Source organism: Acipenser ruthenus, chromosome 24 (genome assembly GCF_902713425.1).
Source record: "Acipenser ruthenus chromosome 24, fAciRut3.2 maternal haplotype, whole genome shotgun sequence".
NCBI lineage: Eukaryota > Metazoa > Chordata > Actinopteri > Acipenseriformes > Acipenseridae > Acipenser > Acipenser ruthenus.
Window position 1 is genome coordinate 17948059 of NC_081212.1, and position 17341 is coordinate 17965399.

General features: G+C 41.8%; 1 pseudogene; it reads right to left on the reverse strand.

The window, feature by feature from the left end:
- Window positions 1-611: 611 nt before the first annotated feature.
- On the reverse strand, window positions 612-10336 carry LOC117428312 (ornithine decarboxylase antizyme 2-like; annotated as a pseudogene).
- Window positions 10337-17341: the final 7005 nt, after the last annotated feature.

The window sequence follows — 17341 nt, forward strand, 5'->3', positions numbered from 1 at the left end:
ATGTTTTAACTTCCACCAGCTTCGCATGGGGTGCCTTCACAAAGAATAAAGCAGCTGAGATAGTTTTTCAACTCCCAATATTTCACTTTTGTTTTTTAAATAAACACTGATAACTTCCCAGGCAAGTTTATATAAAATATAAACTGACAATAAAGGGCCATGTCGCAGTGAGGACTTGAAAGTCCTGGAAAAGTAGTCAGCAGGCCACATGATTTCTTTTCCCTTTCCTGTTTTAGTGGTATTACAGCCACAGTACTGTATCAAGTGGACATTTTTGCCCCCCTTCACTGGTTAAGTGCACAATATGATATGTATCACACAATACGTTATCTTCCTGATGGGTTCATTTGTATGATGTGTAACAGTCACACAGTTGAAAATGAAGTGGAGACAGCTTTCTGTACCTTGAAAAGTGGAGTGGCAGAACAGTAAATTGGTTGCCTGGTAGGTGCCCTAGCATCCTGTGGTTTTTGTTGTGTTGGATATTAGTACCTTTCTGTGGTGTTATGTATTGCAAGTTTTGTACAAATTAATTGAAAACATATAAAGCTTAATTGTTTAAATATACACTTGCAACAACCAAATAAATAAGATACATATGCAGAAAAATGTTAGAAGTAAAACTTAATAAACTTTATTTGTAATTATAGTTTTGAAATTCTAATATACATAAAGAGCACATGGTGTAAATCTGTAAACAGTGAATTAAAATAACAACTATAATAATAAATCCAAAACAGAAAAATAAAACACTGGGTAGTTGAAGATAAACTATTCTTAAATGTTTATCTGTCACTGTTAAATAAAAGCTGAAGAAACAGATGACCTAAAGCAAGCCCTCACACGTGCAAACCAAGCCTCATCTAGTAACCTACATCCAGACATTATACATTTGCACACTAAATTGATAGTTACATGCTTCTTATTGATGCTCGTCTAAGTTAAGGATAAGAGTGCTGGGGAATGTAGTAATATTGCAGTTTTGTTTTCTTCGGCCAGTTATGATATATACTCCAGATGGGCACGCTTGAGTACACAGAAACTAAATGAGCTTGTGTGCACGCAAAATGAATCCTGTGAAGTCTAAGACATAAAGTGCATGACCTTAGAGGCTAAAATACATTCAGATGGTAGGAAATTGTAGGATCCCTATAGAATCTGCATTGAAGTATGTACAGGTTTATGGGGACTGACTTTCTGTGGCATACCTGCCGCGATCGACTCTTCAGCTGTGAATGTGAGAAAATATGCGGCTTGGATACAAAAACCACTCTAGCTTTGTCATTTGTTATCAGTAATGGCAATGCTAAAATATCAAGAGCATGTTACAAAGAAAACAGAAAGTAGAAAAAATGCCCTTTTGGTTTTGTAGCTTCCTTCATTGTATCATTGATCCCCAGCCTCAAGCTTACAGTTTGTTATTTTACTACAAGGTACTGTACCTCGGACACCATTGTAAATCAGACTAAAAATGGTATTGTACTGCATGCCCCTCCCCAGCAGGTGTTACTATTGTACTGGAATCATCAATTAAAGGCAAACCTCAGATCCTATGAAAACGTACTATACAAAATACATTTAGAGTGCCACCAAGTTTATTATTAAACAGAAAAAAGGACAGCGGCTAGTTCATTTGAATAAGGCTGTTCACGTGAATACATTATAAAGTCTTGATCACTTCATTGGAATTGAACAGGAAGTAGTGGCAATTTGTTTATATCAATGTATTGTTTAAAGATGCAGTTTGCCAATACCACTGAGTACTAAAATGCAGTGCCTAATTTAGAACATAAGAGAATTGATGAACGAGAAGAGGCCATGTGGTTCATCCAGTTCCTAGTAGCTGGTTGAGCTTCATTTTGTCAGGTCAGGATCCCTATGATTCTACTTACACACTTCCATGTTGCAGTAATGCAAACATGTAGTTTTACTTTTTGGTAAGGGAACATTTGTTTTAAGGATTTCCGGGGGAATAGAGCAGGGATTTTTTTTTCTTCTGTGTCTGTTTCTAGGGTAAATGCAGGTAGCTGACATTGCAGTGATCACACCTCAAAGTCAACTGTACAGTACTGTTATCAAAAGTGCCCCCTCCCCTTCTCCCTTTTTCTGGTTAAGACTCCAACTCCTATGACATTGAGCATGGATGAGCAGGGATAGACAGCCCTTCCAGTCCACGTCTTTATTCAGACCCTGGCAGTAATTATTACACTGAACCCACCCTGATCACTGCATTATAACAATTAAACCTGTAACCGGTCAGCATTGCCTGCCCCCGAGATAGAGGTCCTTCAACATAAGCCCGGTTTAGAGAGTGAGGTGTGCATCTCCATGTCAGCTTCAGATGCTTTTGAGTTGTTGTCTGTTCTGAACCCAAGATTTGCCTTTAACTGTGCATTCTTTCAATGCAGTTTCTACACAGCGTTAAAGATTTCTGTAAAGAAATTGGAGAGCTAAGTGTTTTGTAGGAGGTGTTCATTCTTCATCTGAGTTGCTGTGATCCAGGGGGTACACCATGAAAAGGATGTCAGGCCTGGGGGGGACTGAGGGATGGCCTGGTTTCACAATCTCAAAGCCCAGATAGTGGAAGGTCCTGGAGAGTGACACTGAGACACAAGAAGACAGTCAGCCACCAGACTGCAAATACTTTTACAACAGGTATTTACAGGACATATCATGTGCTAATGGAGAACCAATAACACAACACAGCTCACTTCAGTTCAGCGATTTGTTCTTGAATGAAGAATGTGTGCTTTATAGTCCATCCATAACTATTAAATAAGCAAAGGTGCTAAATTCAGAAATACTAAAAGAAATGTAATTAATTAAATGACAACATTTTGACTAGAACTCTCTCGGTGTTGAAATGAGTTTAGATTAACACACTTGTATCACATGGAGTTTTATAGTTGGTATGAATACATACTCTCCATAGCTCATTCAATTTGTCTTAACAAAATAGTTTAGCATTACATGATCATCTCATCTTCTTATGCGTCACAAAAAGTAGCCATTCAGGACCGTCACGTCTACATACATACCTTATTGTTACTGGCATATCAAGCACATGAGGATCATATTGTGATATTAGTGTTGATAAACCTAAAAAGCAGCCAAATAAACTTTATGGAGCTCTTACACCAGAAAGTTTATTTTGAATTTCAGTACATCTTGAAGTATAACAAAGTTTTTTTTTTTATGATACCATTTATAAGGATAAGCTGAATATGTATATAAAAAAATGACTTTTTACTTCCCGTATATGGACCAGTATGGTTTTTCCTTTTCTTCAATACATCTGGTATAATCTCTTCAATCCCTTTGACATTTAAAACATCACTTTCTCTGTTATTCAAATTTCAACAGATAATAAAATATGACTTACTTCGATCCTCCCTGGATTTGTAAAAGCAAACAAAGACATAATTCACTTTGAGATTCTCTTCAGCAAACTCCAGCAACACTGCCAACCTGTCAATAAATTGAGAGCCACAAACAGAGTTCAAACATACTGGATTATATAAATCATGTGTTTTTAAATATTATGCAAAATGACAGCTGCTCTACAAATCCTCCATTAGCTGCATTGCTAGTGTCACTAGAAATCCATCATCACCAATGTGTTTGTTTATAAGTGGTTTGTTTCACTCTTCTGCATAAATAAACCAATTTGTACATGGCTGTCTGAAAGGGGGGGGGGGCTGTGGAATATGTATAGGCTATAAGATAGCAGCACTTCGAACCACAAAGTGGTGGGGCTCAGCTGTTAAAGACATAAAGATATGTTATCCAAGTTTCAGGATCTGGAGCCAATAAAAACAGGTTCCAGGCAATCCTGTTCCATGTACACAGAAACATAACTGGGTAGTTTTGAAAGAGTAGCTTGGAATGTCTTTCGAATTGATTGTTTACAGTTGCTTTCTTGATTCCATTCCAAGTGGTTCCGAGTTCTATTTCTCCAATATTGCATGGCATTGAATAGACTTCCTTACTGCATTCAATTCACGTGCCTGCGTGACCATGCAATTCTGCTACCACCTACTCTCTCAAGCAGAACTGAAAGGTCAAATTGTCCCGTAACTTGAATGAAATGAGGAAATCCGTCTAATACCAGGCAGTTAGGATCTACAGGCAAGCTCAAAACAAGTTCAGAGCCAGGTAGAAGCAAATAGAGAGGAAAACTCAGAATGATGATAAAAATGGAACAAGTCAGTGTAAATGACTTTTGAAGCTCCTTCCTGTTTCAGTAACGGGACTCACCCCTCCTTGCTGCCCTCAGGGAGCCCCCCTTCTGGGATCTCTATAAAGAGGCTGTCATTGGCCAGCACAGTGTCCCAAGAGGAAGAGCGCTGCTCCGTCAGCTTGTACTGAAAGCGGATGATGTGGGGCTTCTCGTTCAGAGGGAGGTCTTGTGTAACTGTGAGCTTCTCGTCCTGAGGACAGTTTGATTAATAAAATTGAGCTTTTCATTTTTTCAGCTGTTTTAGAGAAGGTTAGAAATGTAGTGAACTGTTAAAGAACTATTTAACCTTAGAGAATGTTAACACAAACACTCCTGTCCTTAAATTCTTGTGAATAGGGAGGAATAAATATCAACGTTTTGCAGTGAAGTTCACTGCACTTGTCTACTAGTATGGGGTGTATTACCTTGTGAAGGAGCACTGTGAGAGAGTGATCCCTGCCAGTCCCTCGCCCACTCGGGATCTTCACTAGTGGGTGAGGGGCATCAGGAGCACCACAGAGGCCCGGGAGCCTGGTTCCTGGTGCACTGCAGCTGGGGGGTCAACAAAGAGCTACCACTGCAGAGAGAGAGAGAGAGAGAGAGAGAGATATCAATATGCAGCACCACTCAGCCAACACGTTATTATCTGCATTTACTCAGCATTCGACCTACACTGGAGATTCAGGAACTTGCTGGGTCCCCATCATACACCTCAGCCCTCTGCTTGACCAGACCCCCATGGTTGTTGAGTGCAGTGGGCTGATGCGCAGGCTGCTTTAGTCATAGAAGTGATGTCACTGCTAGAAACTGACAGGCAAAGCCACGAGGCTCTGACAAAACAAGCAGGCTTGAAAACATACTAGCTTGTCACTTTCTGTCCAATTTATTGGTTTTTTTTCCTGTTCTATCAAGGTTTTCCCATCTGCGTCCAACTCAATAGCCACGGCTCAGCCACAAAGTTTACTTTAGAACACACAGTGAAAAATTCTAGATGGCATGAGCAAAACAAAGATGGCATTGTGGCGTCATTTCATTCCATTTCTAAAGTTGTGGGCGAGTGACAAATGCTGGGTTTTAATACTTCGATTAAAATGTATTTTAAATAAAAGGCTGTGTGTATAACTATTAAGTAAATTATGCAACACAGTTGACAATTGAGTTTGACATTCACTAAATCCCTGTTGCTAGGAGTACAACAGGTGGATAATAATATGGTATGGTATAAATAGATTAGGTGATGACAGGTTACTGTATGTATGGCCTATTACTTCTATCCATAGTACATATTTATATGCATATTGTTTGTCTTTAGAAAGGACTATCCGATAAACATACTACACAGGTATGTGAAAAGGGCTCAACGATTTCTGTTGCAGGCATTTTGTAAATTCTGTGGTAGCCTTTAGAAAGATCTCTTTGATATATAATTACATAGGGCAAGTTCAACATAGTACTTCAACCATTCATTTGAGCTTGAAACACAAAATATCAGAAAGAGAACACAAAGTTGACCCCACTATACAAAAAACATTGCATGTGAAATAGTGATTTTTCAGTTTTTTGTATGCCTTCTAGTTTGGTACTACAGCTTTAAGAAATCTGGAGTTGAGCCAGAGATTACATCACAGATAATCACATGCTCCTATGCAATCTGTAAACAGGTCTCCAAATAACTTGTAGCTGAGATCACACATAGATTGGATTAGGTTACAGAAAGGCGATCCTGTCCAGTGATGCTATCCTGCAGACAGAACCCATGGATGAACTTCTGAAAACCCCAAAACCCTGTCCCTTTGAGGGGCGATGTTAGGAGATTGGACATCGATTTACTGGTGTTCCATACAGAACATGGGCCGTTCTGGAAAGCATACTTTTCACTAAGTAACAATCGTCATGTCTAATCTCTGCCATTCTGTTAATTTATTTTAGATTTTATTTTTTGACGTGCGCCACATTCATACCAATTTCATATAGAAACCATAATTCACTGCATATCTGGTCCTAGTTCACAGGAGAGCACAGGAGACGTGGCAGGAAATGTCTGCAGCACCTTCTGTATCATGTGGATTTACTGTGTGGTTTACAGTACAAGAGCAACATTTGCACTGAACTCTTGAATGTGTTGGAGAATGGTGTGCATTACAGTACATACTATTCACACCCTTTTAGCTGCACTGCGCCTTTAGCAACGGTTTCCATAATAAACTGCTGACATCGGAGAGCCAGTTGTTTAATAATATGTACTGACCCCTCTGCCGTGTTCATTATTTCTTCAAAATAATGGAAGACATTTTAGTAATAGAAGAAAAATACAGATAGACTTTGAACAAAATATACAGGGCGATTTATAATTTGTGCAACATTATTATTTTACCTTGTTTTCAATTCTGCTTAAATGTTGATATTATTGAACAATCCCAAAATGGTGTGTCACAGAGTGTCTCTGTCATAAGCCTTTTTCCTTCGCAGATCATCCTACATGTATCCTTCAGTCTTTACAGTGCTCCAACAATGTTGCGCGAATTGGGAATCTATTTGTAGATTTGAAGACACATCAAAAATCTACATTTTTAAATAGCTTCTGTGTCCGGTAGATGCTGGGAGTCATGAATTGCATCATAAACATTTTTTGCTACAGGTCAAGTTCATTTAAGTTAACAGTGAGTTGAAGAGCTTTCACATTCATTAAGTTGTAAAGTCACACTTGGCATCAGTATCATATTTTTCTACATTTAAAAACGTCTCTCTCGTATAGTACAAAAAAGATCACAGGCGCTATCCATAACTTTTTATTCTTTACTATTTATTGCATGTGCACGCTTGAAGGTTAGGCTTCAGCTCCCAACTTGAATAATAAAGCTGTTTAGCAAAGAGATTTGTATTATTCTTTGAATAATAATAGATCTTTGATTGGTTAGAGCTCAGAAATTGAGCTTGGCACGATTTGGGTGGCAGAACTCCAAGGATCACCAGCTGTGCTTGTGTAAGTGGTGTTGGGATGCAAGAGCTCAGCAAACTCCATACCATACAGGAGTACGGACAGTGCCACTGGAAGAGTCCTAATGTTCACAATGGAAGACCAAGAGCGGTTAGTTGGCAGTGCAATGGGGAGAAGCAAATATTTTAATTTGAATGGTTTAAATACTTCAGCTTTAAGGTACTGGTTGCATCTGCCACTGCAAACTGAACCAATTTTGAAAGATACTCAACCTGGTGGGAATACATGTATCCCAGACTGCAATTGCAACTGGAAATCAGAGACCACTGTCTCATCCAAACACTCAGCTGTATGGGCAAAATATGGCTATTCCCAATAAAGTGGCCAGCCCCACAAAAACGTTCCTTGCAGAGAACTTGCCTTTGCACTTGGTTTATACACACGCCTGTCTCAAGCTGTGCAGGCTTAATGCCAAATGCATCTGTTACTACAACGGAAAATCGCTTCGGAAACTGAACCACAATCAGGAGAAGGACCAGTAGCTTTGTCTTAGTAAAAACAAATCATGCAGCGAAGTCATAATATACTTAATCCCACACCCAGTCTTATTTTCACTTAGTCTTGGGAGTTCTGTTTAAGGGATCTTTTTTCTGTTTCGATTTTACACTTATACCCTCCGGTTTTCAATGGCAAGGCCCGATTTATTTATTTTTGTAACCTATGGGTATTCCCAATACTGTAAATGCTGATAATCCATTACTTTATCGTAGATGTTTCTTCCAAAGCTGTGTTACTCTTTTTGAGGGCCGATTTAAATACAAACTGTGTAAAAACACTCAGATGAAACATTTTGTCCTAGCTCCAGAGTAATAGTTCCCCTGTAATGTTTGAATCACATTAAAGTAATTGGTTGAAGCCTTTGTCTGTATGTGTTAATCTGCACTGTGGAGCACTCAGACATGGGCTGTGTGATCGGCTGTAGTACTTTTGCTATGCTAATTACCAGCTTGTTCACAGAGGCAACTTCACTCCTACTTCATACTGTTTAAAGCGAGTAGAATGAGCCGGTTACATAACCACCTTTGAAATAAGGGTCAGCACATGCCCACGGCGCTCTCTGAATTCAGTAGCAGGGCTGCTGCTGGCTAGGGATACAGGGTTCACAAGCAGTTACGTGATCCGAGTAGAGCCCAGTACAGCACACAGTGGCACCGCAAATACTTCAGTGAGGAATCTGTTAGGAGAACTGTACCTATTTAAAACAATGATTCTTTGCATCGTCTGTCATTGTACACACAAAGTGAGTCACCATATTAGTTTTTGAACTACACAATCATGTTGTGTTATTACACTATTTGTGTATCTTCTACCTACTGTAGTTTCCTTCAGGCGGAAGTCTAAACGGTGACACCAGTTTTCTGTAATCATGATAGCTCTGCAAAGAGTCATTAATATTATGGTCCACTTTAAATAAGGGAAGTTCCACTTAATTGTTTTTTTTCACTTGCGTTGCTTTATGAAGGAGATGTCACCATCTTGCTAAAGGGTGGTCTCTCCTCCCAAATAACTTCTCATGTCTCTCTGTGGAATTCATAGTATTGTCAGACAGGTTCGGTGTTTAAACATCACCCTTGTTGAGTTTTGTTTTACTAACAGTACATTAATTCTGTTTCAGTTATACCCTGAACTATATTAACTTTCCATATGTGTACTATACATCACGTCCTGTGCTTTCTCCTGTATCACAATGTAGGCCTTCTTGTCCATGTTTAAATTCCTTAGCGGTAGTTTTATCTACATGCAGCAGCGTAGCTGACATATTCGTTCTCTGTTATGGCATAACACAAATAGGCGCTGTGTTATTCTGACAATATTTTGACTGTTTCAGCAGGTCGTAATGAGACCTTCAAATAAGCAAGCCTGCTGTGTCCCTTAAATACATGTTAACTCTGGAAAACCTGGCCAGACAAAGACACGTGATACAGGACAGCGCGTACTCAACCTCTATCAAATATCAATCAGATCTTCCCCCTTAAAAGACACACATACGCACGCGCTCAAGTGCTGAGTGACGCAAGAACGACTCCCAGGGGAGCAATCCTGGTCTGTATCTAGGCATGGTTACAAATCCGATTAAATTAAAACGACCCTTATTAGTTTTGCAAATTAGTATCCGCGACATAGTGTGTTTGCTTGTATTATTATTATTATACAATTCTTACAGTAAGACCAATATATCACAAAGGTCGTTTTACAGACGTTTTGCAAACAATTTAGTTATTTTATTGAATTTATTCATTCTTTGACAAAAAACATTGACACCGAGTCCTCAGGACAAGATGACCAGAAACAGAGTACTAATTTCACATTCCTAAAAATAACATCACTCTAAAAGACAATCTCACCATACATTAATTCAGGGATAAGAAACATTTACGCTTCGACAATTCTTGGAACCTACTCATTCAAATAAATGTAATCTTCGTCATTTTCTTGGTTTCTAATTCGTGGTCAATTAAAACGGCTTTCCAGCAAGTTCTTTAAAGTGGGCATGTAAAGTTAAATTTGATGGTTATTGCGGAAATGACTCTATATACAGATACGACACGACAGATACAGTTGTAATTTCTGCACAGAAAAGGGGTGTACTAATTATTGGCTTCAAGTATTTCTTATTCTCGTATAACTGTCATGAAATAACAAAATAAATACACCATAGGATTAAACTAAAGTTTTTTTTGCATGACGTTCACAAAATGTTTATAATGTCGATATGCATACATGTGTACAGTTATGCAATTAATATATAAATATGGAAACAAGTCAAACACAAACCATTGCACCACTGCGTGTACTGTGTATTCTGCAAAGCACATAATACGAATCAGAGCTTAGCAGGAAAGCAAACGATACTGTCGTAAACAGAAACACTATGCCTACCTTTCTTGTATATTTATCATGTTCAACTCCAAGCAAGCGTAATAAAACTGTATCCTTTCTGTCTTCCAAAGTAGTGACTATTTAATAGCAGCTCAACAGAGTAGTCCACCATCCGTATAATAACGCAATTATAAAACTACAGTATGCACAGTTCTCGAGCACTTGTTTTTCCCTATGTGTAGAAGACGAGTTTCACCTCAGTTACAGGGCTCGCTGCTCAATAACAATGCAGCTCAGGCGTCAGCTCCAGGGTATTTAAACACCACGAGCCACTGAATCATGGGTAAAACCAGGAAACATCGCCCCAGTTAAAGGAAAGCATTTCATATGTACACGGGCTAATTGTCCTTTGGGGCTTAAATATATATTTGTTTTATATGTTTATACATATAAAAGTATTACTTACATAATTAATTGCTTAGTTTTCAACTTAGTTGAGTTATATAACAACTCTTTTCACCCCCGTTATTTAAATATAATGAGAAATGTTCCCGACGCTTCTCGGAAATGTCTGTTACAGTATAGCTATGTATGTTTTCCTATACAATTCATATCACAGACGCTTTGTTTTTTAGATGAACAGACACGAAAATAATGTGTTTATTATATACGTCAGTCTCACACAAATAACATTCCCAACATCAACAAAATACTAATACTAAAACGCGCTTATAATCTGCTACATAATATTTATGTTTAATTCGTAGATTTTGATAAAATAGCAGGCAGAAAAACATTTAAGATCATAACATGCAAGGACTATGCAAGAAAGATGCACAGATAAGCAAGGGCTTCATGCATACACCATGTGCACAAAACGGCAATATCCTTGCAGTTATGTTTTCTAACCTTTCCTTTCTTATCCTTGTATTATACTTGCATTAGCTGAACTCATGTTTGAAGGTAAGTGCATGTGTGCATTTAACACAGCGCTATGTGTGTTTGCATTCTAGAAGCCTTAAACAGGTTGTATTGTTAATTTATGCGCAAAACATTGTATACATTATATTTGAAGACAAGGCACTTAGTGGTTATTTAAACAAATCTAGACTGGAGCATCGCCTCTCCCACGCATTTTTTTTTTCCAAGAATTGAAGTACTGGGAGATGATTTATTGATTTATTGATTTTTGTTTGATTAAACAGAAAACAGTGTTGCCGAATTTCAAGTTGTAGTTTAAAAATGGCAGTAAATCATGTAACATATATTTAAATGTATTTAGAGTTGTTCAATGTGTGTGTGTGTGTGTGTGTGTGTATATATATATATATATATATATATATATATATATATATATATACACACACCAGGTTTATTACTGACAGTAGAGATCATATTGATCATAGGAACCCCCGAATAGGTATTCTGCTAGTTCTAGTCTCTCTGTTTTTGATCCCTTTATCTTTATAAACAATAATTAATTAGCAAAATACATTTCTGAAACAGCACTATATTTAGAATGGAAAATTATGCTTGTAGCTTTTTATTATTTTATTTGGTAAATAACAATAAAGATGTAAAGTGAAAGCGTGTGCCATGCAAATTATTGAATTTGTTTTTAATATCCAGGGACATTTTAGCCTCTGCTGCAATATTCCACAGAGGCCTAAATGCCTGGCAGTAGATGTTCATAACATGTTATGTAACTCACTGGAAATATGGAACACTGTGTGGCATACATTGCCTTGTATTTATATGGCATTAGAAAGCTCATATTACAGTTCAGATGTTTGCAACTATAATTTTACAACGGTAATAGTAAATTGCTGCATAGAAACCTTTCAGGTGTATGAAACAATAATGACACATTCTATTAAATCTTACAGTCTGTATAATGTTGGGTTGTGATGTACAGTATGTGGTAGGTTGGGCATTTCTCAAGAAAGACACAGACAGTGTGGCGCTCCACCACAGCTCTCAGAAGTTTGGAAGCAGCTTGAAGTGCTGGAAAGGTTCCAGTTTGAGTCGGGTCGCATGTGTTCTTTTTCTGGTCTGCTGCAGCCGCACTTGCTTGGAGCCTGATACTGTCAGATCTCACAAGATAAGCAAGGCCTGGTGGATTAGGGTTCTGGAAGACCTCCAAATGAGGGGCTGTCACAAAGACGGCCAGAGTGGGTGGCGTCAGACCAGACAGGAATACACAGACAGTGGTTGTGATGATGAGCTGAGTGCAATGGCTGCACTCAGCGTTTATTAACAAAATAAAAAGGTTTAACAGTACAAAACAGGACACGGCACTGGTAGCCAAAAGAAACATATAAACAAAACGGACTAAACAGACAAACGGTGCACGGAGACAAACAAACACGGTGAGTACAAACAACTATTATATTTACGATCTTTTCGCTTGTTTTAACTCTCCTTCTCCACACCCGTTCTCCACTCACCGAACACCAACCACGACTGAGTGAAAATGTGCATCTATATATACTGTTGTGCTGGGATTCAATTACTAATTAATTATTCACTTGAATCCCAGCACGTGAATTAATTCTGTGCAACCCCGTGCTCACATATTACATTTAACCAGCACGTGAAGTGATTTGTGCTCTCCTCGTGCCTAAATACAAATCTACACTTTAAATACACGTGAAACACAGACCCGTTTATATCCCGTGTACCAATCTATACACCAACATTAACACACGCAACATACACACAAATGCACAAATGCACACAGGGGCGGGCACTTTGCCACATATACCCCCCCCTTGTGCGCAGCACACATGGCCTCAACGGCCACCTCCCCCCTTAAAAATCCAGCAGTCCAGGACAAAGTCTCGGGCTGGGAAGGGAGGCTTCAGTGGGCCCAATGCTGGCAATGCTGTCAGCACCCCTGCCGGTAGTGGCACGGCTGACAGCATGCCGGTCCAGTCCTGCAGCGAAAAAGCTGCGGGGGCAGGTGGTCCCCCGACCTCCCCCTTCTTCGTAGCCGGCAGCTCCCTCCTGTGGGGCTCCGGCCACAAGAACTCCTGCAGCGAAACTGCTGCTGGGGAAAGTGGTCTCCAGACCTCCTCCCCCTTAGTGGCCGGCAGCTCCCCTTTCTGGGGCTCCGGCCACCGTACTCCCTGCGGAGGTACGGGCAGCAGAGGCAGCTCCTGCTCCTCTGCTCCGGGCGGTGGCGGAGGCAGAGGCAGCTCCAGCTCCTCTGCTCCTGGCGGTGGTGGAGGCAGAGGCAGCTCCAGCTCCTCTGCTCCTGGCGGTGGTGGAACCATCAGGCATTCCCCCTCTGCTGGTGGAGGTGGAACCAGCAGGCATTCACCCTCTGCTGGTGGAGGTGGGACCAGCAGGTATTCACCCTCTGCTGGTGGAGGTGGGAGGGGCAAGCAGTCCTCCCACTGCGGTGGAGGTGGAACCAGCAGGTATTCACCCTCTGCTGGTGGAGGTGGGAGGGGCAAGCAGTCCTCCCACTGCGGTGGAGGTGGCGGAGGTAGAGGCGATGGGGCTGATGCTGGCCACTCAGAGGGAGGCTGTGGCGGTGCTGGCTCCCTCTGCTGTGGCGGCTGGGCATGTGCGCGCTGTGCTGCCTTCAGCAGCATAGCTAGAGGCTGCTGGGGGACACCAGCATCCTGCCCTTCTCCCCCCCAAAAATTTTCAGGGGGTTGAGCCTGTAACTCCTCCCCTTCTGGCTCTTGGGACGGCACCAGCAGGTATTCACCCTCTGCTGGTGGAGGTGGGACCAGCAGGCATTCTCCCTCTGCTGGCAGCTTGGGTCCTACGGCTGTGGAAGCCCCGACTTCCCTCTTTTTGGGCTGTGGACGCACCGACTCCTCCCTTTTGGGCTGTGGACGCACCGACTCCTCCCTTTTGGGCTGTGGACGCACCGACTCCTCCCTTTTGGGCTGTGGACGCACCGACTCCTCCCTTTTGGGCTGTGGACGCACCGACTCCTCCCTTTTGGGCTGTGGACGCACCGACTCCTCCCTTTTGGGCTGTGGACGCACCGACTCCTCCCTTTTGGGCTGTGGACGCACCGACTCCTCCCTTTTGGGCTGTGGACGCACCGACTCCTCCCTTTTGGGCTGTGGACGTTCGGGCTCCCCCCACTCAGGCGTAGGACGTTCGGGCTCCTCCCACTCAGGCGTAGGACGTTCGGGCTCCTCCCACTCAGGCGTAGGACGTTCGGGCTCCTCCCGCTTGGGCTGTGGACGCTCAGACTCCTCCCGCTTGGGCTGTGGACGCTCAGGCTCCTCCCATTTGGGCTGTGGACGCTCAGGCTCCTCCCGCTTGGGCTGTGGACGCTCAGGCTCCTCCCCATAGCTGCGGAAGGGACAGTGGGCGAACAGGTGATCCTGGTCGCAGAGGAGGCACCCCGACGATGGCTTGTTACATCGCCGTGGATGCCTGGCCCTTAGGCGGCACTCCTCCTCCCTGTCCTTCACCTCTTTATCTGTCTCCCGCTTGGGCTGTGGAGGCAAAACCAGCAGGCATTCACCCTCTGCTGGTGGAGATGGGGACAGCAGGTACTCCTCTGCTGGTGGTCCTGCTACCTGGGCTGCTGTTCCGTTTATCGTTGCCTCCAGGTAGCCGAGGAGAAACTCCACACCTTCCTCCAAGGTGTTTGGGGTGTGTTCCTGCTGATAGGCCTCCCATCTCTCACTGTCCATCATCCACAGGGCCCGAACGACTATGGGCAGAGCCTGGGCCTCCAGCCCAGCATTCTCCAGGAACCAGTCCCGCCATTTTGTGGCGTCTTCTGCCATTATATATATATTTTATTTATTTTTTTAAATCCAAAACTGCGGTTCCTGCTCTGGCCTGAGTCCTGGAGGCGCTGTCGATCCCACGCAGGACACCACGTGTCACAAAGACGGCCAGAGTGGGTGGCGTCAGACCAGACAGGAATACACAGACAGTGGTTGTGATGATGAGCTGAGTGCAATGGCTGCACTCAGCGTTTATTAACAAAATAAAAAGGTTTAACAGTACAAAACAGGACACGGCACTGGTAGCCAAAAGAAACATATAAACAAAACGGACTAAACAGACAAACGGTGCACGGAGACAAACAAACACGGTGAGTACAAACAACTATTATATTTACGATCTTTTCGCTTGTTTTAACTCTCCTTCTCCACACCCGTTCTCCACTCACCGAACACCAACCACGACTGAGTGAAAATGTGCATCTATATATACTGTTGTGCTGGGATTCAATTACTAATTAATTATTCACTTGAATCCCAGCACGTGAATTAATTCTGTGCAACCCCGTGCTCACATATTACATTTAACCAGCACGTGAAGTGATTTGTGCTCTCCTCGTGCCTAAATACAAATCTACACTTTAAATACACGTGAAACACAGACCCGTTTATATCCCGTGTACCAATCTATACACCAACATTAACACACGCAACATACACACAAATGCACAAATGCACACAGGGGCGGGCACTTTGCCACAGGGGCTGCAGGAAATGTCCTGGAGTATCAGTAGGGGGCGCTGTACCCTGAGCCAGCACTAGGGGCACTGTGCTTTAGCGGCTGTCCATTTCATGGGAAGTTAAACAGAGGCCTTGTCTCTGTGGTCATACAATATAAATAAAAATTGGCCTTTTGAAAGAAAAACAATGTATCAGGTTCAAATGTGGTTTCTATTCCAAACACTCTGAACACTGTGCTTTTGTTATTAGCATTTTTTAAGGTAAGTCTGTGTTAAGGTGCTTTCCCCTGTGCTCAAGAGCTGCTCTTCAGTTCTAGTTGCTGCCATGAATATAAGTAATGTAGACTAGATCAGCCAAAGTAACTTTATAGAAGGAAGTTCAATCTAATGATGTCACTTTGGATTAAGTTTCCTTCTGTTTTGCTGGTGATACACTGCTATTGCAAGAGGTGCAAGGGTGCTTACTTACACAAAGACGCCACACAGTCTACACACTATATACTGTGTGTTTATGGCTGCCAACTAAAAATAAAGAACAGGTCCTGAACCTCTAGTGAAAGCACCTTAAAAAAAGACTTCTATTGCAGGTGAATCGCTCAATCCCCTCCGCCCTCCCACGCATGATCATTCTAAAAATACAGAATGGGTTTTCTGCTGCTCAGTGTCACAAAGGTGTGCTGTATTTTAGTTTTTAACCAGACAGTAATCAAAAAATCAGTGCTTCACTTCCCAACTGTAGCCAGCCAGCAGCTTATCACTGACTTCGATGTCCCTGGCTTGTTTCAGGACTCTCCCACGATGTCTTAAAGCTGGCAGCTTCGCAGTCATAGGGTGGAAATGACTTGTATTCTCTAACAATCCCTAAAGGCTTAAGATCCTGTTCCAATGCACTTGCCCAAGGAGACCTGTCCTGCCCAGCTACTTATAGAATGCTGTTCATTAAGAATAGGATGTCCTGAAAAACCATTGCCAGGTCTAAAATATCCTGGGAACATGTCATTTTCAAGGTAACTTTTTGGTTTAGTTACTGTCAACAACTAGGTTGATAACACTGACAGCACAAACCCCTGGGAATAGGGAACTGCTGTATAGTGGCAGTTGGAAGGAAAGGGAGCTTCATTACAAGTAACTGTGAGTAGAATGTGTACAGGAAAGTTGATCCAATGACTCTTTTGGTGTCTTTTTGGAATCGCCACACTCCAGCAATAATGTTGACTGTTTCTGCATTTTTAAACCCCTGCCATACAGCACAGGGTTAATATCATAACATCAATCTCTGTAGGCCTGTTTTCATATCAACAACCGTGACGTCGCCTCCAAATCCCATAAAGGCACTGCGAAGCCAGTGAATGCAATACTGAGGTTTAATAAACCCTGTGGGATAAAATGCAGAATGCATATCAAAGACTGGAAAACAGGAGGCAGAGTCCAATTAAGAGACGGAGCAGGCAGCTGGGTCTTTGTTTTCACTCCAGAGCTCCGCTGCCTGTTGAAGTAAAAAAAAAACATTTTCCATAGTTTCCATACCCGAGAGTGTAATTTGTATTTATTTTTAATCTTTTTGACATCTTCCAACATGTATGTGTAACGATAGTGCTGCGTGATGCACTGCTGTAAGATGAGGTTAAGATCTCTGTAACCACGAATGCAGTGGCTAAGATGCTCGCTTACTGTCTGCGCTGGTGCAGATTCACACCCAGCCACCCGCCCTGTTGCATATGCAATTACTGTTGGTTTGTATAATTAATTAGTTAGAAAGTGCCATGTTGCCTTCTTCCCAGGACATCCTTAGAACGAAGATGTCTTAATTTAACAAATCAATTAAATTAATAAATAATTGCTACAACCCCCTACTTAT